Genomic DNA, 12,777 nt, shown 5'->3' with positions numbered 1-12,777 from the left:
TGACCAAAATAGAACTACTCCACAACACATTATTATTAAAACAACAATACAGAGACTAAAGAAAGAATATTGAAGGCTGTAAGAGAGAAAAAAAACCAAATAATATACAAAGGTAAACCCATCAAAATCACAGCAGATTTCTCAACAGAAACCTTAAAAGCAAGAAGAGCATGGACTGAGGTATTCCGGGCACTGAATGAAAATAACTTCAATCCTAGGATACTCTACCCAGCAAAACTATCATTGAAAATAGATGGAGCAATAAAAGTCTTCCATGATAAGCAGAAACTAAAACAATATGTGACCACCAAGCCACCACTACAAAAGATTCTCCACGGAATTCTATATACAGAAAATGAAAACAAACAAAACCATGAAAGGGCCGACAATACCAAACCATAGGAGAAGAAAAGGCAAGAAAGTAGAGAGTAACATTGATTCAGCTGCACACAATCAAACCCTTAAACAACAAAACCAACTATATGACAGGGATCACCACATACCTATCAATACTAACACTGAATGTTAACAGACTTAACTCCCCCATCAAAAGACACTGATTGGCAAACTGGATTAAAGAGGAAGATCCAACAATCTGCTGCCTATAGGGGACCCATCTCATTGACAGAAATAAGCACTGGCTGAGAGTGAAAGGCTGGAAGAAGATTTACCAAGCTAATGGTTCCCAAAAACAGGCAGGGGTAGCAATACTTATCTCAGACAAAGTAGACTTCAAACTTACATTGATCAAACGAGATAAAGAAGGACACTCCATACTAATAAAAGGGGAAATACACCAAAAGGAAATAACAATTAGCAACCTATATGTGCCCAACATCAATGCACCCAATTTCATCAAACATACTCTGAAGGACCTAAAATATATATATAAACTCCAACACAGTGGGTAGTGGGAGACCTTGACATCCCCCCCATTACCAATAGATAGGTCATCCAAATGAAAAATCAATAAAGAAATCCTAGAACTAAATCACACCATCGATCAAATGGAACTAGCTGATGTCTACAGAATATTTCATTCAACTTCTGCACAATATACATTCTTCTCAGCAGCCCATGGAACCGTCTCCAAAATTTATCATATCTTAGGGCACAAAGCAAGCCTCAGCAAATATAATAAAAAAAAACAATCCCATGCATTCTATCTGATCACAATGCATTAAAACTAGAAATCAACAACAAAAACAGCAGTAAAAAACATACAAACAATTGAAAGCTGAACAACACATTGCTCAATGATCAATTGGTCATAGATGAAATAAAAGAGGAAATTAAAAGGTTCCTGGAAGTTAATGAAAATGAAAACACGACTTACCAGAACCTATGGGACATAGGAAAGGCAGTCCTAAGAGGAAAGTTTATAGTTATGAATGCATATATTAAAACAACAGAAAGATCTCAAATCAATGACCTAATACCACAGCTCAAACTCCTAGAAAAACATGAACAAGCAAATCCCAAAATAAGCAGAAGGAAAGAAATAATTAAAATAAGGGCTGAAATCAATGAAATAGAAATGAAAGAAAACCATACAAAGACTCAATGAAACAAAAAGCTGGTTCTTTGAAAAATAAATAAGATTGACAGATCCCTGGAAAATCTGATTAAAATGAGGAGAGAAAAAAACCCAAATCAGTAAAATCAGAAATGCAAAAGGGAAGATAACAGCAAACACCACAGAAATCCAGGAAATGATCAGAGACTATTTTGAGAGCCTATACGTTAATACATTTGAAAATTTTGAAGAAATGGACAGATTTCTAGAAACTTACAACCAACCAAAACTGAACCAAGAAGATATTAATCACCTTAATAGATCTATAACACAAAAAGAAATTGAAGCAGCAATCAAGAGTCTCCCAAAAAAGAAAAGTCCAGGACCTGATGGATTCTCTGCTGAATTCTATCAGACATTTAAAGAAGAGCTAATACTGTCCCATGAAATAGAGAAGGAACACTGCCTAACTCATTTTATGAAGCCAATATTACTCTCAGCCCAAAACCAGACAAAGACACCTCCAAAAAGGAGAACTACAGGCCAATCTCCTTAATGAATATTGATGCAAAAATCCTTAATAAAATAATGGCAAACCAAATCCAACAACACATCAGAAAGATCATTCACCATGACCAAGTCGGCTTCATCCCAGGGATGCAGGGGTGGTTCAACATATGCAAATCTATAAATGTAATACAGCACATCAATAGAAGCAAAGACAAAAACCACTTGATCATCTCAATAGATGCAGAAAAAGCCTTCGACAAGATCCAACACCACTTCATGATAAAAGCTCTAAGAAAACTAGGAATAGAAGGAAAGTACCTCAACGTTATAAAAGCTATATATGACAAACCTACAGCCAACATCATACTTAATGGTGAAAAACTGAAACTATTTCCCCTAAAATCAGAAACGAGACAAGGGTGCCCACTATCCCCACTCCTATTCAACATAGACCTGGAATTTCTAGCCAGAGCAATTAGTCAAGAAGAAGGAATATAAGGAATACAAATAGGTAAGGAAACTGTCAAAATATCCCTATTTTCAGATGACATGATCCTATACCTTAAAGACCCAAAAAACTCTATTCAAAATCATAAACAGCTACAGCAAGGTGGCAGGATACAAAATCAACTTACAAAAATCATTAGCTTTTCTATACACCAACAACGAACAATCTAAGAAGGAATATATGGAAACAATTCCATTCACAATAGCCTAAAAAAAATCAAATACCTAGGTGTAAATTTAACAAAGGATGTGAATGACCTCTACAAGGAGAACTACAAACCCCTGAAGAAAGAGATCTAGGAAGACTACAGATGATGGAAAGATCTCCCACGCTCATGGACTGGTAGAATCAACATAGTGAAAATGGCTATACTCCCAAAAGTAATCTACATGTTTAATGCAATTCCCATCAAAATCCCAATGACATTCATCACAGAGATTGAAAAACCTACCCTAAAGTTCATTTGGAAACACAAGAGACCGCGAATAGCCAAGGCAATACTCAGCAAAAAGAGCAATGCTGGAGGTATCACAATACCTGACTTCAAACTATATTACAAAGCAATAACAATAAAAACAGCATGGTACTGGCACAAAAACAGACATGAAGACCAGTGGAACAGAACAGAGGACCCAGATATGAATCCACACAACTATACCCGCCTCATTTTTGACAAACTTGTCAAAAATATACGGTGGAGAAAAGACAGCCTCTTCAACAAATGTTGCTGGGAAAAGTGGTTACCCGTCTGCAAGAAACTGAAACTACTTCCACGTCTATCACCCTGTACTAGTATCAACTCAAAATGGATCAAGGACTTAAATATCAGACCTGAAACTCTGAAGCTACTACAGGAAGGAGCAGGAAACACTTTAGAACAAATAGGTATAGTCAAAGACTTCCTCAATAGAACCCCAGCAGCCCACCAATTAAGAGAAAGGATGAACAAATGGGACTTCATAAAATTAAAAAGCTTCTGCACAACAAAAGAAATGGTCTCTAAACTGAAGAGACCACCCATGGAGTGGGAGAAAATATTCACCAGCTACACATCAGAGAAGGAACTGATAACCAGAATACAAAGGGAACTTAAGAAACTAAACTCTCCTAAAATCAACAAGCCAATTAAAAAATGGACAACTGAACTTAATAGAGCTTTCTCAAAAGAAGAAATTCAAATGGCAAAAAAGCACATGAAAAAATGCTCACCATCTCTGGCCATAAAGGAAATGCAAATCAAAGCCACACTAAGATTTCACCTCAACCCTGTCAGAATAGCCATCATCAAAAACACCACCAACAACATGTGTTGGCAAGGATGTGGAGAAAAAGGAACCCTAGTCCACTGCTGGTGGGAATGCAAGCTGGTATAACAATTCTGGAAAAAAATTTGGAGATTTCTTAAAAATCTAATCACAGACCTGCCATATGATCCAGCAATCCCACTCCTAGGGATATACACAAAGCAATGAGACTCAGGTTACTCCAGAGGCACCTGCACACCCATGTTTATTGCAGCACTATTCACAATAGCCAAAGTATGGAAACAGCCAAGATGCCCCACTATTGATGAATGGATCAAGAAAATGTGTTACTTGTACACGATGGAATTTTACTTAGCCATGAAGAAGAATGAAACCTTATCATTTTCAGATAAATGGATGGAACTGTAGAACATCATTCTGAGTGAGGTCAACCAAGCTCAGAAGACCAAAAACCGTGTGTTCTCCCTCATATGCGGACTTTAGATCTAGGGCAAATGCAGCAATGTCATTGAACTGGGACCACATGACAAGGGGAGAGCACATATTGGTGATATAGAAATAGGTAGAAAACCAAAAATATGAAAGCGTTTAATATACCCAAAAGAATGTGACACAAGTTCCTCCCGAGGCACCTGCACACCCATGTTTATTGCAGCAATAGCCAATTTATGGAAACAGCCAAGATGCCCCACTACTGATGAATGGATTAAGAAAATGTGGTATTTAAACACAATGGAATTTTACTCAGCCATGAAACAGAATGAAATCTTATCATTTGCAGGTAAATGGATGGAACCAGAGAACATCATTCTGAGCGAGGTTAGCCAGGCTCAGAAGACCAAAAATTGTATGTTCTCCCTCATATGTGGACTTTAGATCTAGGGCAAATGCAGCAATGTGGTTGGACTTGGATCACATGACAAGGGGAGAAGAGCACATACGGGAGATATAGGAATAGGTAGAAAACCCAAAACATGAAAGCATTTGATGTCCCCTCTCCAGAGGAACTAATACAGAAACCTTAAAGTGACAGAGGTCAACATGAGAAGAGGATCAGGAACCAGTGTAAAGATCAGTTAGAGGTGATTAACATGGGTCTTAACACATGTGTACACTAAAGCAATGCTAGGAATATTTCTGTATAGCTATCCTTAAGTCAACTAGCAAAAACGCTTTGTCTTCTTTATTATGCTTCTGTCTTTTCTTCAACAAAATTAGAGATAAGGCCAGAACAGGTTCTGCCTGGAAGCGAGGAGGGGAGGGGGGAAGAGGCTGGGGGAGGGGAGCAGGAGGGAGAAATGACCCAAACAATGTATGCACATGTAAATAAATGAATAATTAAAAAAAATAAATAAAAGACATCAACAAGGAAAAAAAAAAGAATCTTCCATTGCATCTGTGTCTAGGTCCTTGCTCTAGCTTAGATCTAGAGTGTCCCACAAAGGCTTGGTCCACACACAGCTTGGTGCTCCTGGGATGTGGTGGAACTTTAAAAGGTGGATGGCTTAGTGGGAGGTCTCTAGGTGGCTGAAGCTGTGCTGTTACAGGGGATAATGGGACTCTGGTGCCTTCTTTCTCCCTTTTGCTTCCTGGCCATGATGCATTTCTGCTTAGTCACATGCTATTCCTACTAAGGTAGCTGCCTCACCACAGGCCTAAATGCAACAGGGTCAACAGATCTTGGACTGGAACTGCAAAAACTGTGAGTCAAAAATAAACCTTTTCTCTTGATAAGTTGATTGAGCCATTTGTTATAGTGATGTGAAGCTAGTACAATCCTTGACCATTCTAAGATTATTTCAGTGCTATTACAGCTTATTATAGTTTAAAAAAAATCCCACTTTAACATTTAGTTATTAATTTATGTGGAATCATTTATTTTTATTTTGATATAAGTTAAAAACCTAAATACATTTTCTTCCAACAGTCAATTTTATCAATGCTATTAGATAGTTCATTCCTTTTAGGATTGTGATAAACCCTTCCGTATATACTCACTCACTCTATATCTATCTATCTATCTATCTATCTATCTATCTATCTATCTATCTTATATACTCTATAGAGGTCTGTTTCTGTGACTCCCTTGTGACTGTGGTGACTCTTGTTTGACCACCGGTAGCATCACAACACATTTTACTAGCTGGCAGAGTAAGTCTCCTTCTTTTGTTCCTCCATGCCAACTGTTCTCATCGGGTATTGGCTGTTGGTTCTTCCAGACAAATATTAGTATTATGTTGTCAGTTTTCAAGAAAGATTGAGAATTTCATTAGCGCTGCATCAAATCTATAAATCAATTTGAGAAAGACATTCTAGTAAGATTTCACCTTTGTGTATATGAAATTAGGTCTCTGTGGTGACTTCTGCTTATGTTCACATTTAAATTTAATATTTTTATTCATGTGGATCTTTCATCTCTATTTCAAGATTAGCATTTGTTATTTTACATTTATCTTCTGCCCTATATGAATTTTTTATGCCTTTATTATCTTATTTATATTATTATTATTATTGGCAGTACTGAGGTTTGAACTCAGGGCCTCATACCCACTTGAGCCACACCCCCATCCCTCAGTTATTTTTTCAGATAGGGTCTTATGCTTTTGCCCTGGTTGGCCTCAGACTGTGATTGTCCTACTTTTGCCTACTGAATTGCTGGGATTACAATGTGTACAACCATGCCTGCCTCCCTTTGCTATCTTATTTTTGAACATGCTTATTAACTCTTATTCTTTTCAGATTTCCTTGGACATTTTTAGAATAAACAACATCAACTGCAATAATGTTCATATTCTCCTCTGTTTCACTACTTATTTCTGTTTTAAGGCATTTTATACAGCTAAAACTTCCATAAATCATTAAAAATGGGCATGACAGGAATGTTATTGTCTTGTTTCTGACTTTAATGTTGTATGGTTGTAGCCCAAAGCTAGACCTCCTTTATAGTGTTCACAAAGTATTCTGCTGTCTTTAGTTATCCAGATAATTTACTGACATACTCGTTTGTATTGTTCTTGCTATATTATTTCCATCCTCATTCTGAGAAGGGAGTTTTTTTTTTTTTGGCGGCGGGGAGGAATGTTTGGGTGGAAGGGCTGGCCATAGAAGTTTTCTCTGCTGTAGCTGGACAAAGATCACCTACTGACATGTGTGGAGGGCTGGGGATGTAGCTCAGTGAAAGAGTACTTCAGTAGCATGTGCCAGAGCCTGGGTTCCATCCCCAGTACCATGGAGGAAAAAAAGAAAAAGAAAGCAGGAGGAGAAAGGAAATAAGAAGAAAAAGGAAGCACATCCCGTGACTCCAGGGAAAGAGGTGGTTAAGCAGGGAGGTGATGCTATCACTGAAGCAGTCCAGGCACTCCATCAAGGAACATTCAAAGCAGAGGCCAGGAACTTCTGGGAAATGGAGAGCTGGGAGCCCAGGGATGCAAGTTTGGATGTTTTGGCAATGGCTTCATTTTAGGTATTTATTGAAGATGACTGGGATAATTGTAAGGAAAAGGTAGGGAAATCTTCTCTAGGATTTCAATCTTTAAGGATTCCAGAGTGTGTGGCCATGTGGAAAGGCATGAGATTCCAGCCTGGAGACTGTGCCTCCAGGGGCGGGTGGAGGAAAGTGGCACAGATGAGGGTCCCAGAAAGTCTGGGTCCAACCAGAGAGTTATGGAATTGGGCTCTCAAGTGTCTGATCTGCTAAAAATAGGGGGCACTTTTTTTTAGGATATCTTCAGGGGAGGGGTGAGTGAGAGAAAATAATATTTATAAAAGTAGTACAACATGTTGATACATTATTCATCCTTGTATCCTCTCATGGTTTTAATAAAATGTTTATTGTTTTGCATTTAAGCACCTACTTCTGGATATCCTTATTCTCTGTTATTTTATGTTTACTTTATATTTTCTCACTTATGAGTAGATAGATGGGTAGACAGACAGGCAGACAAGGAGGGAGGAGACTGAGACTGAGGGAATCAGAGGAAGTAGGCCATGATCCAGAGAGATGTGGGAGGTATAGAAAGAGATAATGGCTGTGCCAAGTGCATAGACACAAGGGCAGGGATGGACAAGAACAGAGACAGAGGGATGCTAGAGAGAGAGAGAGAGAGACATGGAGAAGAACACAAAGCAAAGAATATTGTATGACACAGAGGAAATAATAGAGTGACAGGAGAAACAGGCTGTTGAAGAATTCAAGCCACCAGATTTAAAAACTACAGTTGTAAAGACGTGAGACACTGGCAGCGATGGGTGAACAGAGCAGTGGAACAGAGTCCTGAAATAGACCACACACTGACAGTCACTTATGATAGTGGGAAAGGATGTGCTATAGCAACTAGACAGACATATTGGAAAGTGGAGCCTTGATCCATACATGGTTGTTTAAGTTTATATTTTTTTATCTTTTTTTTTTTTTTTTGGTCTGTTCTTGTTTGGTGCTGGGGATTGAACCCAGGGCCTCACACATGCTAGGCAAGCACTCTGCCACTGAGCTATATCCCAGCTATGTTGATTAATGATGCTGAGTGCCTTTTCATGTGCTTATCGGTCATTTGGATTTTTTTGATACACAAAACTAATTCAAAATGACTTTAGACACAGTACCCACACAGTGGGATCAGTACAAACATATGTCAATTTAGAAAATAAAATTAATTCCAAAATAAATAAATAGTATTTGTGGTATTCCTCTGTACCCATGCATCTTATTGTAGTTACACCTTTTTACTGCTATACAGCACTGTTACACAAAATTTCATATATTTCTTCTGTTTGTACACAATATATAAATTACATGTTCAAATCTGTATATCTGGACCACCACAGCAGACACTAAGGGTCATTTCCAGGCATTTGCTGTCACAGCAATGCTGTCAACACCCACAAACAAGTCCTTAGGGCACAAATGCAGTTTATCTGCATATGTGCCAAGAGGGGGATAATTGAGGATACGTATGCATGCTTTTAAAAGTAATGCCAACCGATTTCCAAAAAGAGTTTGTGCTCCTATCATGCATATCCTCATTTTAAAAAAAAAATGACTTTAGATTGAAATATGTAAAATAAAGCAAAGTTTCCAGGAGAAACTCTGGGCAAAGATTTCTGAAATAGCACATAAAAAGCACTAACTGTAAAATAAAAGTTAGTAAATTGATCTTCATTAAGACTAGCTGCCATCATTCAAGCTAGAAAACACTTTATTTACTTAGGTGGTGTTAGGGATTGAACCCAGGATCTTATGCATCTAGGCAACTGCTGAACTCCATCCCCAACATATTAGAAGACATTTATATGTGACAAAGGACTACTCTTCAGAACCCATAAAGAAATAGAAATAAACAAGAAACAAATAACCCAATAAAAAATAAAACCCAGGCAAATGACTTCCCAAAGGGCAGGCGCTTCACAAAATCATTATCTCTAGCTACTTGTTTCTTGCACAGGTCCCTGGTCTCTTAAGAAATGAGACCTCCCACTAGTACCCCTCCCCCCACTGTACCTATTTTATAGTCCTATTTTTCATTATTAATATATAAGTTGATGTTCAAAGGGGTGTCTCAATGTATGTCCACTGTGGGTGTACTTTACTTTGATCTGTTCAACCCCTTCCATTGCTCTCCCTTACCCCTTTACCTCCCACCCTCCATTTTTCAACAGCTTTCAATACACATCCTTGTATCCTCTACCTTACATTTTATGTTATATGATATTACTGATGTTCTATCATCTCTAGCATTCTTTTCCTTTCTCTCTTTCTCTGAGTTACATAGAGTAGTTCCACTATCACAAACATGTTCTACATTTGAGTTTGTATATGATCATGCTTATTTTTGTGTATATGTTTATCTTTGGATCTGTCTTCCACGTATGAGAGAAAACATGTGGCCTTTGTGTTCCTAAGCCTGGCTTACTTCATTTAACATGATGTCCTCCAATTGCATCCATTTACCTTCAAGCCACATGTCATTACTCCTTATGGCTAAGTAATACTCCATTGTGTATATAAAACCATATTTTCTTGATCCATTCATCAGCCATAGGGCACCTGGGTTGTTTCCAAAGCTTGGTTATTGTGAATCATGCTGTGATGAACATCGATGTACAGATGTGTCTACTGTATCCTTCCTTATGTTCCTTTGGGTAGATGCCCAGGAGCAGGATCACTGGATCATATGGCAGTTCTATCTTTAGCTTTTTGAGGAATTTCCATACTGCTTTCCATAGTGGTTGTACTAATTTGCATTCCCACCAGCAGAGTATAAGAATTCCTGCTTCACTTCATCCTTACCAGAATTTGTTGTTGTTACCTTTGATTATGACCACTCTAACTAGGGTGAGATGAAATCTAAGTGCTTTGATTTGCATCTCTTTTTATCATCAGGGAAGTTGAACACTTCTTCATGTATTTACTGGCCACTTGTACCTCTTTCTTTGAGAATTCCTTGTTTAATTCATATGCCCATTTCTTCATTGGGGTGTTGATTCTTTGGGGGCTGAGTTTTTTGAGTTCCTTGCTTATTCTGGATGTTAGTCCCATATTGGATGAGCAGCTGGCAAAGATTTTCTCCTATTCTGTGGGCTGTCTCTTAAGTCTAGTGACTACTTTCTTTGCTGTGAATAAGCTCTTTAGTTTGATGCAGTCCCATTTGTCCATTCTTTCTCTTAGATGCTGAGCCTTTTGAGTTCTGTATATGAAGCTGTTCCCTATACCTATCTGATCCAGTGTATTTCCTACTGCTTCCTGGAGTTGTTTCAAAGTTTCAGGACTTATATTAAGGTCTTTGATCTACTTTGAGTTGATTTTGGTACAGGGATCTGGTTTCAATCCTCTATGTGTGGGCATCCAGTTTTCCTAGCAGCATATATTGAAGAGGCTGTCTTTTCTTCATCATATGTTTTGGGCTGTTTTGTCAAATATCAGTTGGCTGTAGATGCATGGGTTTATATAAGTCTGGGTCTTCTATTCTGATCCATTGGTCTTCCTGTCTGTTTTTGTGCCAATACCATGCTGTATTTTTGTTGTGGCTCTGTATACAATTTAAAGTCAGGTATTGTGATGCCTCCAGCACTGGACTTTTTTGCTCAGAATTGCTTTGACTATTTGAGGTCTTTTGTGAAATTTAGATGAGGTGGATAAATTCCTAGATGCATATAGCCAACCAAAATTGAACCAAGAAGATATTAAACACCTTAATAGTTCTATTATAAGCAATGAAATTGAAGCAGTAATAAAAAGCATCCCTAAAAAAAAGAGCCCAGGACCTGATGGATTCATGGCTGAATTTTAACAAACCTTTAAAGAATAACTAACACCAATACTCCTCAAACTTTTTCAGGGAATAGAAAGGGAAGGAACACTACAAAACTCATTCAATGAAGCCAGCATTACACTCATTCCAAAACCCAATAAAGACATAACCAGAAAAAAAATTATAGACCAATATCTTTAATGAATATAGATGCAAAGATTCTTAAGAAAATATTGGCAAACAGAATTCAACAACACATCAAAAAGATTATACACCATAACCAAGTCAGTTTCATTCCAGGGATGCAAGGGTGGTTCAACATATGTAAATCCATAAACATAATACAGCATACAAACAGAAGAAAGGACAAAAACCAAATGATCTTCTCAATAGATGCAGAAAAAGCCTTTGACAGAATCCAACACCCTTTCATGATAAAAACTCTGAAGAAACTAGGAATAGAAGGTATGTTTCTCAACATAATTATTTATGGCTATATATGACAAGCCTACAGCCAACATCATACTAAATGGAGACTAAGTGAATGGATACTAACTGAAACTGTTCCCCTTAAAGTCAGGAATAAGACAGGGGTTCCATTTTCTCCACTCCTACTCAATACAGTTTTGGAATGCCTACCCAGAGCAATAAGACAAGAACAAGAAAATAAAAGGGATTCAAATAGGGAAGAAAGGAGTCAAACTATCCCTTTTTGCAGATGACATGATCCTATACCTAAGCTACCTTAAAAACCCTACCAAAAAACTATTAGAAATCAAAAATTCTTTCAGCAAAGTAGCAGGATACAAAATTAACATACAGAAATCAGTAGCCTTCCTATATACCAACAATGAACAGCTGGAGAAGGGAATCAGGGAAACAATCTCATTTATAATAGCCTCAAAAACAATAAAGTACACCTTGGAATAAATTTAATGAAAGAAACCAAAGACCTTTTTAATGAGGACTATAAATCACTGAAGAGAGAAACTGAAGAAGACATCAGAAGATGGAAAGACCTTCAGTGCTCGTGGATTGGTAGAATCAACATTGTGAAAATGGCCATGCTACCAAAAGCAATCTATATGTTCAGCATAATCCCTATCAAAATTCCAATGACATTCTGCACAGAAATATAAAAGTCAATCTTGAAATACATTTGGAAATAAAAAAAGGCTGTGTTTAATTTATCCTCAGATCCCTAGTGTCTAACACAGCTCAGGGCAAACAGCAGGTGCAGTGCTCACCATGCTTGTGAAGGAAAATGCTAATGCCAGAACAACCAAAAGAGATGCATAAGACTGTAAAGGGTCTGTATGGAAGCATCAGGGGACTCGTACAGGGGGAATCAAGGAAGCCATCCAATGTGCTACAGAGGTTTCTGTACTCTCACAGAATCATTGTATGCTAAATCACAAGGAAGTAGATAGATCCATGGAGAGTCCAAAATGGCTTCATTTTGTCTTGGACTTTTGCTTTGAATACTTATCTAAGATCTCTGTAAAAAACAGACCCTGTGCATATCTTGCCCTTTACAAATGAAAGACAAGCATTCTGATTTGACATGGATACAATATACTACTTGAGGCTTTTTCCCTCCTTGGATTGAAAACTTACTCATATGTTCACACATCTCCCCTATGAATGCTTGTTCGAGGTGACTGAAAATTGTTAGCCATGGGGCAAAATTTGTCTCAGACTATGACTAAGTAGCTCATAGATAAAATAATC

The 12,777-nt window shown here is 37.7% G+C and overlaps 1 protein-coding gene across 1 annotated transcript in view; it reads right to left on the bottom strand.

Moving 5' to 3' along the window:
• The window catches only part of Ak9 (adenylate kinase 9), a 143,659-nt gene that overhangs the window by 76,006 nt on the left and 54,876 nt on the right, over nt 1-12,777 (bottom strand). The window lies entirely within an intron of this gene.

The sequence above is a fragment of the Castor canadensis genome, chromosome 1, assembly GCF_047511655.1.
Source record: "Castor canadensis chromosome 1, mCasCan1.hap1v2, whole genome shotgun sequence".
Taxonomy (NCBI): domain Eukaryota; kingdom Metazoa; phylum Chordata; class Mammalia; order Rodentia; family Castoridae; genus Castor; species Castor canadensis.
This window is presented reverse-complemented; position numbering and strand designations above follow the sequence as displayed.